The sequence below is a fragment of the Ambystoma mexicanum genome, chromosome 13 (genome assembly GCF_040938575.1).
Source record: "Ambystoma mexicanum isolate Mex_15411 chromosome 13, UKY_AmexF1_1, whole genome shotgun sequence".
Lineage (NCBI taxonomy): Eukaryota > Metazoa > Chordata > Amphibia > Caudata > Ambystomatidae > Ambystoma > Ambystoma mexicanum.
The window spans coordinates 380,523,221-380,539,035 of NC_090938.1; the positions used below are offsets into that span (position 1 = coordinate 380,523,221).

The 15,815-nt window shown below is 48.1% G+C and overlaps 1 protein-coding gene across 2 annotated transcripts in view; it reads right to left on the reverse strand.

Moving 5' to 3' along the window:
• CARMIL3 (capping protein regulator and myosin 1 linker 3) overlaps window positions 1–15,815 on the reverse strand; it is a 2,002,476-nt gene that overhangs the window by 350,788 nt on the left and 1,635,873 nt on the right. The gene's annotated exons all lie outside the window — the stretch shown is intronic.

Genomic DNA, 15,815 nt, shown 5'->3' on the forward strand with positions numbered 1-15,815 from the left:
GCTTTAAATAGCAGCATAGACACACCACGTTCTAATTTTAAACCCTCCTATTTTTAGACTCCTTCCCCACTATAGGCGTGGCAGCCCAAGACACTAACAACAGCTCCACCCTCTACCAGTCCTGAGGAAAGCATCAGAACAACAACTACAACATCAGTAGACTCCTTTTTCATGCTAGAAACACAAATTGTGTCGACTTGATAGGTGTATGGTTATTGATGCTACACTCTAAGTCACCAAAAGTACTAATCCTCTCACTGTGTTTTAAACACATCATCGTGACATGATATGATTGTATAACATGATGAACCAATGTGGGCACCAGAAGAACCGTTTGGTCTAACTTTGGCAACACATGTACAGGTATGTTAACAGCCTCTAATAGGTTTTTAAAATAACTCAAGAAATGAATGAGAAAAAAATAAAGAATCCGTTTGTATAACGAAATATTGGTGATTTATTGAAATCTATGTACAGATAAAATTGCAGTATCTGTTTATTGTGTGCTGAAAATCACATTTAAGTGTCGAAAGGGAGGGGTAGCCTGAGTCCTTTTATTATTGTCTGCTTTTTGCCTGGGAAAGATGGGACAAGACATGACATATTGATACACTTGATCAGTCATATTAGGCCATCAAAACTGAAGATAACAGTTTTAGTGTGGCTTTATGCCCCCTCATATTCTGGTCACGAGAGAATTATGAAAAGAGACAAACAGATATAACTGAATTTGTTCTGTGTGAATGTACAGGTGTCCATGGTGACAAAACAAGCCATCTTTTTCGGTGATGCCACCCAAACGTCGGATGGAATAGTGTGTAGGGTAGTTCTTGTTCTCGGCCTGAACATGTAACAGATATGGGGCGATGGTAGATAGAAAATGTTGCCAGGGTAGTAATGGTTGTTGTTCTAGATTGCCTTCCTTTGGGTCCTCCACAGAGCGTGAAAGAGAGTCTGTGCATTGATTATTGGACCTAAGAATGTAGGTGATAACAAGATGAATGCCCACTGTGCCTGTCTACTGCTCCTACAAGCCAACGTTTCCATGTACGGTATGTAGATTCCGGTGGTGCCTGTATATCTCAACAGGAAATCATGCTCCTTGGAAGTGATGTATCCTTTCTTCCATTCCATCTTTTATGGAAAGGAGTTCCTTTTCTCTGATTGTATTGTTAATGTTGACTTTGCGAAAATGTCTATGAATAATAGGCAATGGGATGTTCTACACCTGTGTCTCTTGGTTTTCGGAAGCAATACCGCTCCAATGGTCTTGTTAGCAAAATCAGCCTCCAAGATGAAGGGTTGGAGATCATCGGGCTGTCTTAAAATGTGAGCCATAGAGAACATCTACATGAGGGTATAAAAAACTCTCTCTGCCCAGTCATTCCATAAAAACAGATCTTTGGTACGCAGTAGATGAGAAATATCTGCATACAGGTGAGCAAAGCCATGGATAAAGCGCCTATAATAATTGGCGAAGCCCGGGAACCTTTGTGTACCTTTCAAGTCCTGTGGACTTTTCCATTGCACAATGGCATGGACTTTACTTACATCCATATGTATCCCAGTCTGGCAGAGTATGTATCCCAGGAATTCCATCTGTTCTTGGTGTTCGTCCGATTGTGGTAGACTCGGATGGCGCAGTAGGATGAAGCCATCACGCCAGGGCATTGACAAAGACGTCAAGCATATTGAGCCTGAAGACCTCCCATTCTTCCAGTGGGGAGGAGGGGATGAGAATTACTTACCCCTCACTAACGTGTGTCAGTTGAGGCTTTTGCTGCTACTTTCTCTCCTCCTCCTGCACCTTTCGCTGACTCACACCTGACACAGCCCTCTCTAACCTTCAACTCTCTATCTCTAACACTATGGATGGCCAAATCCGAGTGCAACTCTTGGTATGATTCCGACCTTGTGCCCTTAAACGCAAGTGCAGGGCAACAGAGAGGAAGTGGAGGGCCTCGGGCGCACCCCCCGACAAACTGGCCTGCTGCCTGCTCCAAAGGCAGTACAGACTCTCTGTCCTCACTAATAAGAGAGCCTACATCCAAGCCCGCATCTCTGCGGCATCTAACAACTCAGCTGAACTTTTCAAAATCTGCAAGAAGCAGGCCAATCCTGCTGCAGTCTCTCCCTCTCCTGTTCCCTCCCAGGATCTCTGCACAGTCTTGGGCTCTCATTTCACTACTAAAACTCAGGACATCCTGTCCACCCTCGGTGCTGGACTGCCCATGTGGGTGGGACAAAGACTGATATGCAAATGGATATTTCCCCATCTGTGAAAGGTACAGTGAGCAAAAAGCGTGTGCTGCAAACTCTCATCTCAGAACAGGTTATCATGCCATGTTCTTTCTGGAGAGGAGCGCCTGCTACCTTTTTTGAAATATTTGCAAGGAACTTGGGGTTGGTCACCCTGAGTTACCTGGGGGCAACCAGACATGGACTCCCTGCTCACTGTGCTCAGAGAGACAAAGCTTCACCTCACTGACGAGGCCAAACAAGGCTGAAACACGTGTATGGGGTTGCTTTTGGTACTCTTGTTCAGAGAGGAATTGCCATAGCATTTCAGTGCTGGACTGCCCATGTTAGTGGGACAAAGACTGATATGCTAATGGATATTTCCCAACTGTGAAAGGTACAGTGAGCAAAAAGCGTGTGCTGCAAACTCTCATCTCAGAACAGGTTATCATGCCATGTTCTTTCTGGAGAGGAGCGCCTGCTACCTTTTTTGAAATATTTGCAAGGAACTTGGGGTTGGTCACCCTGAGTTACCTGGGGGCAACCAGACATGGACTCCCTGCTCACTGTGCTCAGAGAGACAAAGCTTCACCTCACTGATGAGGCCCAACAAGGCTGAAACACGTGTATGGGGTTGCTTTTGGTACTCTTGTTCAGAGAGGAATTGCCATAGCATTTCGGTGCTGGACTGCCCATGTGGGTGGGACAAAGACTGATATGCAAATGGATATTTCCCATCTGTGAAAGGTACAGTGAGCAAAAAGCGTGTGCTGCAAACTCTCATCTCAGAACAGGTTATCATGCCATGTTCTTTCTGGAGAGGAGTGCCTGCTACCTTTTTTGAAACATCCTGTCCACCCTCTCTTCCTCTACCTCCTCTTCCTTCTCCTTACCACTCCTGGCCCGTCTGAGGCCAGCTCTCCTCCTCTTTTCCCCTGTTCACCCCTAACGATGTTTCTAGACATGTGCAATCTATGAAAGTTTCATCAAAGCAGGTTCTCCCCTGCTCATCCAGAACAATCAAAGACCACATCAACACCCTTGTTCCAGCCTTGGTCGATTTCTGCAATCACTCCTTTGCCACTGGAATTTCCCCCTGCCCCCTTAAGCACTCTCTTGTGCACCCCCTTCTAAAGAAGTCCTCAGCCGATCCTTCCTTTCCAGCTAACTATCGCCCGATATCCATCACTCCTTTCCTGGGAAAACTCTTGGAAAAGCTGGCCATCTCCCAGCTTAATCTACATACGGAATCTGTTGGTTGCCTCCATGACCATCAGTCTGGCTTCAGAGCTAACAGAAGCACCGAAACTGCTCTCCTGAACACTGTGAAGACTTGCTCTCCAATCTTCACTCTAATCTCCCTTCTGTCCTCATTCTCCTTGATTTATCCTCTTGACATGGTCAACCATGCCATCCTGCTCAATTGTCTCCGGAACAACCTCGGTATTACTGTTCAGGCCCTGGCCTGGTTGACCTCCTTTCTCACTGATTGACCCTCTCAGATCCAACTGGGGTCTTTCCTCTCTTCTATCTCTCGCTCTACTTGTGGTGTTCCCCAGGGGTCTAACCTCTCTCCCTGGCTCTTCAACCACTACCTGGCACCTCCTGTCCACTGCATCGCTACCTTCTGCTCCAATGTTCAATGTTATGCGGATGACACTCAGCTCTTGTTCAGGCTCCCCTCAGCCACCTCTGTTTCTTTCCTCATACCAGACTGTCTGGCCGCAATTCAGGAATGGTGTGCCACCAATGACCACTGCCTAAATGCCAGTAAGACTGAGATCCTCCTCATTGGGACACCCGCTCCCACCTTTCCTCTCTCTCTCTGGCTGCCCACTCTGGGCCCTCTTCCTGCTCCTTTTTGTGAGGCTAAGAACCTTGGTGTCATCTTCGACTCCACCCTGTCCTTCCCTCCTCACATCTCTGATGTCTCTAAGAAGTCAAACTTTCAGCTGCACCTCCTCAGAAGTATTCTTCCTTTTCTCACATTCCCCAAAAAGCTCACTGTCTCCAGAGCTCTGGTTCCATTCTGGGCTGGATGGACTATTGTGACAGCCTGTTTCTAAATCTTCCTGCCTCTACTTTTCGACCTTTACGACTTATCCAGAATAGGACTGCAAGGCTTGTCCTTGGCCTCAAGCCCAGGGATCGTATCTCACCAGCTCTGAAATCTCTTTACTGGCTCCCTGTGGCTGCAAGGATCAACTTCAAGACCATCTGCATTGTCCACAAGGCTTTCTGGGGCCTGGGACTGCTCTACCTCCAACTTTCTCTTCCAAAGCATCTTACTTCACAAGCTCTCTGCTCAGCCACCTCCAACTCTATGAGGGTCAGATGCTTCTCCAAGCAGAGTTTTGGGGGCAGATTTATCTTCTCGGCTGAGGCCTCCCTCTGGAACGGCCTCCCTGCCTCTCTCAAACTTGAGCAGACCCACCTCTGGTTCCGGAAGCAACTCAAGTCCTTCCTTTTCGTTTTCGCTTTCTCTCTTCCTCTCCCCTGCTGATGCACCTGACTGCTCTGTGCACTGGTCACCCTCTGAACTCGTGCCCAGGCTCCTGCATGTCCAGTTGCCTTTGCACTGCCTCCGGGCTCCCCAGCACTTAAAGATCTTTATCTGCAACCCTACAGTCCCTTCTCTCTGCACTTATGAGCCACCCGCTGGCTCCACTTGTGAGTTAACTGCACTTCCCCCATCCCCCACCCCTGGCACTTCTCCTCTTCTCTCTTCCCCGCACTTGCGCGATCTGAATGACACAATGCCCAGTAAGATCGTTATTTTGTCCTCCCTTGTTTCCCCCTCCTTGTCTTGTCGCGCCTAGAAACACTTGTGTACAGGTGCGTTATAAATGCCACATCATATCATATCATAAATGCCATATCATATCAATGTTCTTTCAGATTAATGTTCATTCCACGGATTCTTCGTCTACGCAGCTGTTACTTGGAAGCTTTTCCGCAGCCAGGGGACACAGTGCAACTCTGAGTAGACTTCCCCTGATGCCTCTATGTGCCGGACATGACATTGGGCCAGTATATTTTGAGGTGCCGCGCCCCGTCACCTCAGTTCTACCCTTTTTTCCTAGCACTCTGAAGATGAGGGACTAACTATACACCATGATGGGCAGGTAGGGAGAGCGATAAGGAATCTGTGGAAGAAACATCAATTGAAAGAACAATACACAGAGATAAGTCTTTTGTTCTTCTAATGGATTCCTTCATCCCAAGGATTCCTCATCTATGATATACTCCCAAAGCAGCGCGTAAATCTAGAGGAGGGAGAAAGCAAGGACACCACCTAGACCACAAACTCTGGAGGAACGCCCTACCAAAGCGGACGTTCTGTAAGGTATCCTAGAAATAATACTTAGCAAATGTGTGCAGAGACACCCACGTTGGCGCCTGGCAGATGTCTAGGACAGGGACTTCCCTTTGCAGGACAGAGGTAGCAGCCACTTCTCTGGTAGAATAGGCTCTGAGACCATCAGGCACATCCTTTCCATCAAGATTGTAGAATTCTGAGATGCAGAGAGTGACAATTCAAATGCTTTGGAGGGACAGGACTTGTCCCACTACTTCCCTGTTGTTTTTTTTCACTGTATTTTTCTATCACATGAGTCCAATCTCGACCTTTGGCAGTGCAGCTCTTCATTTTTATTATTGGTGAGCAAGACCCGTGGGATACCCCTATGGCACCCATAGTAAGGGATACACCCTGGTACCCATAGTGTGTGTTTTTGGGCACCAGTGTGTTGCCCACAGAGCAGGGTATGGGCTGGTGGCAGCTATATGCTGGTCTGGGAGTGTGGAAGAGTGTCTGGTCTGCTGCCCTCACTACGCTGCTGTTGTGTGTATTTCCAAAACACGTGGAATTTTGCACAGACTTTCACTGCGACCTGCGATGACTCGCCAAGTCTGTTCTCTCTACATTGCTGGGTTGCTGCTGACGTGACTCGCTGAGTCTGTTTCTTCTGCCCATTATGCAGACACTCCCCTCTCCTGCTCGCTCTAATACCAGCTGCTTAGCGAAGCGTGGCGTAGTGTGGTAGAGTGTCTGGTGTCCGGTGGCCGATGGACATGGCCATGCACCTGCACAGCTCTACCCACCGGCTCGCAAGTCTTCAAAACTCTACGATTTCAATGCAGTCCTTTTCAACTGGACCTCATTCAGCCCCTGCGGTACGGGAACCTGACCCACATCCGGTGAGTAATAGCTCTGACTTTTCACAATCTGGCATCCACCATTGCACTATGAGCTGCTCTCCACAGGTTGGAGAATGTTGTGAAAGTATCCCCAATTTAAACCATTTGAACTCATTAAGGTCACTCAAATCTCAAGATGTTCGGTGGGACACTGGATCTCGTTTATGTTCGTTTAATTCTGTCTCTGCAATGAGCCATTTTCCAAATCAACATGAGCCCACGACAAAACTAGCAATGGGTCCAAATCCCGCCAACACTTTGACTCCATGCATGCGTGTTGTCTGTTTCTGCGCCCTGTCGTATAATAAGGGTTTCTCTGGGAGGGCTGGCCCCCCCGGACAACGATACACCTGCGGATGTACTGGGTTTGTGAGAACTCATAGCTTCCCCTGTCAAAGGAGTGGCTCTGGACATGCTGCTTGTACCTGAGAATCCGAGCATGACAAAGGCTCAGATACACACGGCTCTTGCTGCCGACAATGTACGTTCTTCGTCTCCACAGCCTGCAACGCCAAACCTCGACAACATTGGGTGGTTTCCTGTGGCAGCTCTGTCCCGGCTGTAGGTTGTTCACAATCTTTCTTCCAATGCTGCACTAAGGGAGGATCTGCCAGCCGGTGCTCCAGTGGCATTTGAGGCTAACTTGTCCACGTTAGAAGGTGTCACGGTGGACATCCCCCTTCCTGGGAAATCAGATGGTTTATGCCATAGCAACAAATCCTTACGCCCTAAAATCCAAAAAGGAATGAGAGGTTTAGCGGCGACGAGTGAGACTTTTTCTTCTAAATTTGCCCCATAACCACTGCATACATAATAAACTTCTTAGGCGAGGCAGTGAGGCAACCCCTACAGTTCTTTCTATGTTCTCTAAGAAAAAACAATCAGCTGCTTCTATGTTTGGAGCCTTGCCTGGGGATCTCTCAGATGCTGATCTACTAGAAGGCATTGAAACTTGGTGTTGGTCTCCGAATCACTTGAAGCCTGTGGAAGGGGGTACCATAGCACTGTCTTCTTTGATTGTCCCTTTCAACGTTAAAGCAGCCCCTCAGGGCCCGAAGCCTCTGTTTATGCCTTCAGCTGACCTTATGTTGGGCAACCCCTGGTGGGCGGGCACGGAGAAGCTCTCAACGCTGGGAAACGACCACCATTCCCAGCTTAGATTGCACCGTGGAAAGCAACCTGAGGAGGACTTAATAACGTATACGGTGCCCTCACTTCTCAGGGTCTTGTCCACTGAGCACGACGTTTCAGCTCTGGCTAACGTTTCCCTGAGGTGTCGACTGGAAGGCGCAGATGCGGTAGAATCACAGGCGCCGGGATCTGCAGGGGCAGGACCTCAAGCTTTTATGGACCAATATTGATTACGGGAAACGGAGGCGCCACGGACGCCCAATTTGTCTGCTCTTTCATCAAGACAACTTAATCCTGGCACTTTACCTGTAGCTCGGCCCCTGGAGCCGCCCACTTTGTCCACTGCACCGACCCGCAATGAAAAACCTGACCTTTTTTGAATCATGTCAACACTCACTAACGCCCTTGCTCCGTTCACTAAATTATATGAACAAGTGAACGACATCCTCAAGGACCACACCACTCTTTTAGCTATGACCCATTCTGAGCTAATATTCCTGGAGGGTTTCATAACAGGCAAGGAAACGCATGGCTTAAAAATGTGTGGCTCTGTGGTTTCTCTCCATGCCGCTTCACAAATTGTCAACGAAGTGGGCCCCACAGTCTATCAGTCCACGCAGACAAGAAACTCGCGTTTTCCTGCTGATTTGACCAAGGACTGTACAATTCCTCTTGTTGCTATGCATAACCTTTCTGCCGGTGCCTCAACCGTCCAAAAGACTGAATGGTCCATGTATCGCTTGCAACACAGACCTTCAAATTACCTCAATTGAGGAGGAAGGAGTGGGGGCCAACCTACCATTCTTGATTTTTTCTAATCAAAAACAAGGATAGCTCAAGAAGACTGCAATCTCTACTGGTTGCAGTGCTATACCAGCGCAAAACAAGGTTACATCACGAACGTCAGTTGAAGCAAGACATTCCCAAAACTGGCCCGAGAAAGGTGGTTTCGACCATGCGAGGACCCCAGTTGGGTTGTGATTTAGAGATGGGGGGTGCCTCTCAGGGGCCCACTACTAGTCCACCTTGTGGTGGGCCCGGCCCGAAACCTATTTCACAGACCTTGATGAATCTTTCTACTTATTCGACTGAGGACGCTGTGACTGATGCCCAGAACGAAGAGCCTCTTGCTCTCGCAAACTTAACGACGGAGCTAGTCTGGTGCTTCCAACGGAAATCGAGAGCGGCCGGACTCTTCTCGGTTCGAATCCATGAACCACAAATGGAAACGATTTAGACTGCAGGCCCCAGTGGCTGTAAGAACCTAGGCTGTTATTAACCTTCCAGCCGCCCAGCCCAAAATTGTAAATCACGCAGAACAACTTTGATGCAGGATGGGAGATGTTAGAAGTAATGACCCGAGGGACAACCAGTTAGCTTATACCCGAGCTAGCGTGAAACCGGTTAACTCCCAAAATCGATCACTGAAACTGGAGAGTGGTTTGGATCAAAATAACACTCTTGTTTTAAATCGTCGAGTGGTTTTGTAACTATTCCATTCAATACCAAACCTGTTACTCTCCTCCGATTTTCAACTCATTGAATTTTATGACAGCAACGTCTTGATTCAGTGTTTGTCCACCTCTCGTCTCCAGTGGTTAAAAACATGTTGCTGGATTCAACAGAAAGTCTGTTGCTACTGGGCTTTGACTTGTCATGTTGTATCACCACTGACCAAACTCCAACTTTAAGGCAAGAAAGTGCTACGGTTGTAAGGGGCTCTTCCTGGAGTGATGACAGAACATCAGACCCTAAAACCTTTCCCTCCATTTCAGGATCATTTGAAGATCGGAAGGGTCCTGTTAGGTCCTGGCCTAAAGTTGACCGTGACATTTAAGCGAGACTCTTGGTCTCGAAAAGTGGGAAGTATGACTGTTCAAAAAGCCATTAAAAGGCCTAACCTGCCCACTACTGATTGGTCCTGGCTGGCAAACACTTTGGCGTCTCAATCTTCCTCTTAGCAACCCAGCTCTACCATTAGACATCAAAGAAGAGACCTCTTGCCAGTTTCCTCAACAGCCAATACTCCGAGGCTGAAACTTATATCCTCGAACACCAGGGGTTTCTTACATCTTTCACGTCCTAGTAATTTAAATCTGGCTGAGTTCGATCTAATCAACCTTCAGGAAACATGGTTGAGGAAGTCGCCAATGTTGGACGGCTTTGACTTGCCTATCGTTCCGGCTGTGAAAGGTGATCTTGGGCATCCATCAGCGGGTTTACTTACTGCAGTGAAATTGGGTAGCTCATTGAAACTCTTGAAATCAGTGTCACCGAACTTTCTTATACACGAAAACACGATTGCTTGGGAAACTGACTCATCATTGCAGGTAGTGCCACCTGTTCCAAGATCTTGATTATCAACGTTTATTGGAATCCTGCGATGATTTCGGATGAGTCATTTATTGCTTTAATTTCTTCCAGACTGGACGACTTCTATACAAACCAGGAGTCTACATACCTCATTATTTGTGGCAATCTCAATATTCCTGACCTTGTGCAAACGAAACAAGCCCACCTCTGGAACCGCGACGACCCGAAATACGCCAGACGCGACAAGTGGAACATTCTTATGAACTCAAGAGCCATGCACCTCCTCAACGGCAATACTACGGGGGATGTCCCCGCTAAGCTGACTTGGCAAGGGATGGGTTCTACCTCCATTCTAGATTACAACTATATGTCCACAAACGTTCTTCCTTTGGTGCACAGTTTCCAGATAGTTACCACCCCTCAGAGCGACCACAATCTCCTTCTCCTAGAATGGCGAACTCCTAGCCCTTCAGTTAGAGACTACACGCCAATCGTGGTTGACTCTTGTACTAAGGGTCTCCGCCTAAGGATGTCTTCAGCAAGGGCGAGAGCTCTTTCTTCCACGTTCACTAAAACTACATCTACGGTTGAATACTCTCCGTTGCTGGAAGTATCTAGCTTCAACACTACATCTAATGGTTTTGTCGCAAAGTCTGGTTGTCATGCGTTTGACCCAGTCTTGGTGGCGAAAAGAAGATGGGTCCGAAAATGGCGGCGTATTGCCAAAAAAACCAACTCAACCAAAGCACTTAGCGATGCAAGGTTAGCTCAGCTCAACTACAAAAACTGGCTATGCTCATCCAAACACCTAAGATACCAGAAAGATGAAGAGGTAATGCTGCAAACTTTGGTGAGTAGAGATCCCTGTGCTTTTTGGTCGTTCATCAAATCGAACGAAACCTCCTCAAAGGCGGACCAATCCAATCCTATTGATGAGGAATCATGGACAAGCCATTTTACCAGGCTTTATACTCCGACCATGGCCAGAGAGGCTGAGGAGCCGCTCCTTAAGAACTGGGGTTCATGGGCAACAAACCTTAACATCAATGAAATTGTGGTCTGCATCATGAAATTAAAAATCTCTAGTGTACCGGGCCCCGAAGACCTTACGAACATCATGCTTCGGGAGCACCCGGAAGACTGGGCTGCTTTTATATTGTCCTTGTTCGGTTTGATTGCTGCTAGTCACCAAATACCGCGTTAGTGGAGGAGGGCGATAGAGGTTCCGAACCACAAAAAAGGGGATCGGAAGGATCCAAAGAACTATCGCCCTCATCGATGTTATTGGTAAACTGTTTGGTATGTCTCTCCTGGACCATTTCCATGTCTGGTGCAAGACTACCGACAGCTACAATCGCTTCCAGTGTGGCTTTGTGAAAGGCCTGTGCATGGCTGTCAACATCTTTTTGCTGCAGGTACTGAAAGAGACTGCCCAGCGACCAAAATAAAAATCTACATTGTATTCTACATTGAGGTCTCTACCTCTCCTGTCCCCTCCCAGGCCCTCTGCTCGGCACTGGCCTCTCACTGCATCTCTAAAACTCAGGACATACTGTCCTCACTCTCCTCCTATCACCTCCCCCCCCACTATTCCCTGCTCTTCCTCTGGCCCTTCTGTTGCCACCCTCCTCCCTCCTTCTCTGCCTTTCCTCTTTTTTCTGCTGATGAGGTTTCGAGACAAGTCCGATCCATGAAAGTCTCATCCAAACAGGTCCACCCCTGTTCATCCAAAACTATCAAGGACCACATCGAATCCCTGGCTCCTGCCCTGACTGACTTCTGAAATCACTCCTTCGCCTCTGGGGTCTTCCCATCCCCCCTCAAGCACTCCCTTGTGCACCCCCTTCTTAAGAAACCCTCTTCCGACCCCTCCTGCCCGGCTAACTATCGCCCAATCTCTATCACTCCCTTCCTGGGCAAGCTCCTGGAGAAACTGGCCATCTCCCAGCTTAATCTCCATACTGAATGTGTTGGTAGTCTTCATGGCCATCAGTCTGGCTTCAAGCTGCCAGAAGGGCGGAAAATGCTCTCCTGAACATCCGTGAGGACCTGCTCTCGAACCTTGACTCTAACACCCGATGTGTTCTCATTTTGCTCGATCTCTCTTCTTCCTTTGATACTGCCAACCACACCATCCTGCTCAACCGTCTCTGTGATAACTTGGGTATCACTGGTCAGGCTCTGGCGTGGCTGACCTCTTTCCTCTCCAATCGACCCTCCCAGGTCCAACTGGGGTCCTTCCTCTCTGACATCTTTTTCTCTACCTGTGGTGTCCCCCAGGGATCTAATCTCTCCCCCTGGCTGTTCAACCAGTATCTGGCACTTCTTGCCCACCGCATCGCCACTCTCTGTCCCAACTTTCAGTGCTATGCGGATGATACCCAGCTCATTTTCAGGCTACCATCGGCCTCCTCTTCCCCTTCCCTCATCTCTGACTGCCTTTCTGCTATCCATGAATGGTGTGCCGCCAACAACCTCTGCCTTAATGCCAGTAAGACTGAGATTCTACTCATCGGCACACCCACTCCCTCCTTCCCTGCAGCTCTCTGGCCGGCCTCTCCTGGCCCTCTTCCTGCTCCTACCTGCAAGGCAAAAAACCTCAGGGTCATCTTCGACTCCACACTCTCTTTCTCTCCTCACATATATGACGTCTCTAAGAAGTCACACTACCAGCTGCACCTCCTCAGAGGTATCCTTCCTTTGCTCTCCTTCCCCCAGAAGCTCACTGTCTCTAGAGCCCTGGTTCTCTCAAAGCTGGACTACTGTAACAGCCTCTATCTAAATCTGCCTGCCTCTACTCTCCGCCCTTTGCAACTCATCCAGAACAGGACAGCGAGACTTGTCCTTGGCCTCAAGCCCAGGGATCGTATCTCTCCAGGACTGAAATCACTACACTGGCTCCCAGTGGCTGCGAGGATTAAGTTCAAAACCCTCTGCATTGTCCACAAGGCCTTCTGGGGCCTTGGGCCAAAATACCCTCAACTCTCTCTTCCTAAATATCTTCCTTCCCGAGCTCTTCGCTCGTCCGCCTCCAACTCCCTCAGGGTCAGCCGCTTCTCCAAGCAACGAGTTGGGGGTAGATCTCTCTCCGCAGCAGGGGCTTCCCTCTGGAACAGCCTTCCTGACTCCCTGAAACTTGAGGAGAACCATCTCCGGTTCTGGAAGCACCTCAAAACCTTCCTCTTTGCCTCCGCTTTCTCTCCCCTGCTAAAATCACTGTACCTGCACTGAATCTGCAACTGGGCCACTCACTGATCTCGGTCCTTGGCCCAGCCACTCTTCCCAGCACTGCCTCCATGGCAACCCCTGCACTGCGGGACTGTCTCTGTATCCCTACAGCCCCTCCTCCCAGCACTTCCCTTGCACTTGCCACTAGCTGGCCATTTATCTGTATTCTACTAACCCTGTACTGCACTTTCCCCCCTCCCTTTCCCCCTGCACTTTTCCCTTCCCCTCTACCCTTGCACTTGCGATCTGAATGACACCTGGCCTAGTAGGATCGCTGTCTGTCTCCCCTTGTTCCCCTCCCCCCTCGCCTCGTCGCGCCTTGAAACACTTGTGTATAGGCGTGTTACAAATGCCAAATCATATCATATATCATATCATATTCGTGGACCTTGTGCAGGCGTTCGACCAGGTAGACAGAGACTTGCTTTGATCAAAAATGGAAAAGAAGAACTGCCGTTAGCCATCCTGGAACCCATTAAGGACATGCACTCCGATACCACCTTGAGAGTTAGACTAAACCAGGCAGGTATCCTGTCTAAAGAAATCAAGACTCAGAGAAGGGTAAAACAGGGGTGCCCAATGGCACCAGCCCTCTTTAAATTTACCTGGAGGAGATGCCAGACGTCTTTCATACTACAAGATCATTCTCCCCAAAGGTGGGTGGTGTCCACCTCTCGCGATTGCTCTACGCCGATGACGTACTGCTCATCGATCAGACTCCGGTGGGCCTACAAAGGCAACTTGACGCCCTCCATAATTACATCACTGAGAATGGGCTCGAGATTAACAAAGGTTAGACCAAAACCATGGGTTTTGGTTTGTCCATTAAAGTTAAAAAACGGTTTTCCGGGCAAATCGGGGGAGAGAAGATCGAGAATGTGGACACCTTTAAATACCTGGGGGTCTGGCTGAGCAATTTAAAATCGGAAGCCCTGATGCTATTTCACTTGGTGGGAAAAATGAAAACATTAACCTGCCAGGCATGTGCAATAAAGAAGAAATTCGGGTGCTTTTCTATTCTACCTGTCATCCCGATTTTATAAAGCAAAGGTCATTCCTACGGTAACTTATGGTGTTGACGCTATGTTGTCTATTTTAGACCCTTTCTGGACTCGCCTTGAGGGGCTCTTTTGGAAGCAAGTTCTCAGGGTTCCAAAATCTACCCGGATTGCCATTCTTTGTCAAGAAATGGGTCTCTCTTTACTCGGATGTTCAGTTACCTGGAATACGTTAACTGAAGGGGCAGCCCAAAAGGCGGAACCTGAGGCTGAGGTATACATTATATTACAGAAAGGGGGTAGCCACCGGACAATAGTTGAGGCATACTCTTACTTTAGTATGATATTAAAAAAAGCATAATTGTGGTGTCACAGGAATCACCAATGGTCCATGCTCGTGACAAAGTCTAAAGGACCCCATGAAGTAGAGGCTAAAAGCACATTAATTCATGCACTTAAGCACAGTACTGACTAGAAAAACTTTTTTGGTGATGTAAATTTATTACATGCAACTTATGGTATCGGGCCAACAACAATCAAGGTAGGGCATCTTGATACCTGTAAGAACCAACATATCACATTTAAAGCATGTATGGCAGTGAATTTTCATAGGTATAAAATATTTACATATGGTTGTACTTAGTCTAACACAATGGTTGTTGACTCAAGAATATGAACGCAAACAACAAAAAAGAAGAAAGACATAACATCAAAATGAAACCATTTACAACAACTTGGTAAAATGATGCATAAGAGCAGACTTCAATCAGAGGTAAATAAGTCTGGCAGGCACTAACTAGCAGTGCAAGTACGAATGTAGGGGGAAAAAATGGTGTCCTTGCAAAGTTGGGACAAGTTCCAAACATTCAAGTATTCATCTGTTAACTAGAGGTGACCAACCCTTGGTCTACGTCGGAAAAGAAAGGATTCCCCAGGGTGTAGAAGGGGCTAGCAGGAATGAGGTTGGATCCTAGGACGTTTCGACTTCCAGGATTTGGTGCCTTCTTCCGGGCGAAAGGATTGTGTCTCCCTATGGGTGATAAACACAGAATGGGGGCGGTTTTAGACCTAGCACAAAGAGAGGTATGTCCACAGGATATGCCAATGAAGTTTTCACGGGCACAAAACTTTGTGTTTAAAAAAAGGAGCGAAAACATACTTGTTAAAATAAAGATAAATGCAAGCCAACCTTGAGCTTGTGTCCAGGGTGAGTGGGAGAGGAGTTCACTTGTGGTCTAATCAGCTGGCGCCCTGTTTAAACGACAGCAGCCATGTGTGTGTCCCAAAGGTCTAGGGAGCTGGTCTGTAAGCGAATCGACAAGGGTCCATCTGATGGATAACAACAAAAAGAGAAACCGGACCCCATGTCAGTACTGAGGGTGCGGGGAGATCTACTAGGAAAGTAGGGGTGGAGGGGAATGGAATAGCATGATAGCTTACCTAAATGCCCCGTGTCTGGAGAAAAATTCTTCGAGGGAGAATGCTGCGTCGTGCGGGTGCCGGATGCGTGACACTCGGGACCTCCAGAGGTGTTGAGAAGGGTGAAGGGTAGAGGCAGAGGCTCCCAAGCTAGCGGTGGCGCAAACGTATCTTAGGGAGTGAAGCCCTCGCTGTGTGGGCTAAGACAGAGTACTGTAGAGACAAGGAAAAGGAAAGACGCCATTGCTTTAGGAACATTTGTGTACATAGACTAGCCCAATGGACATG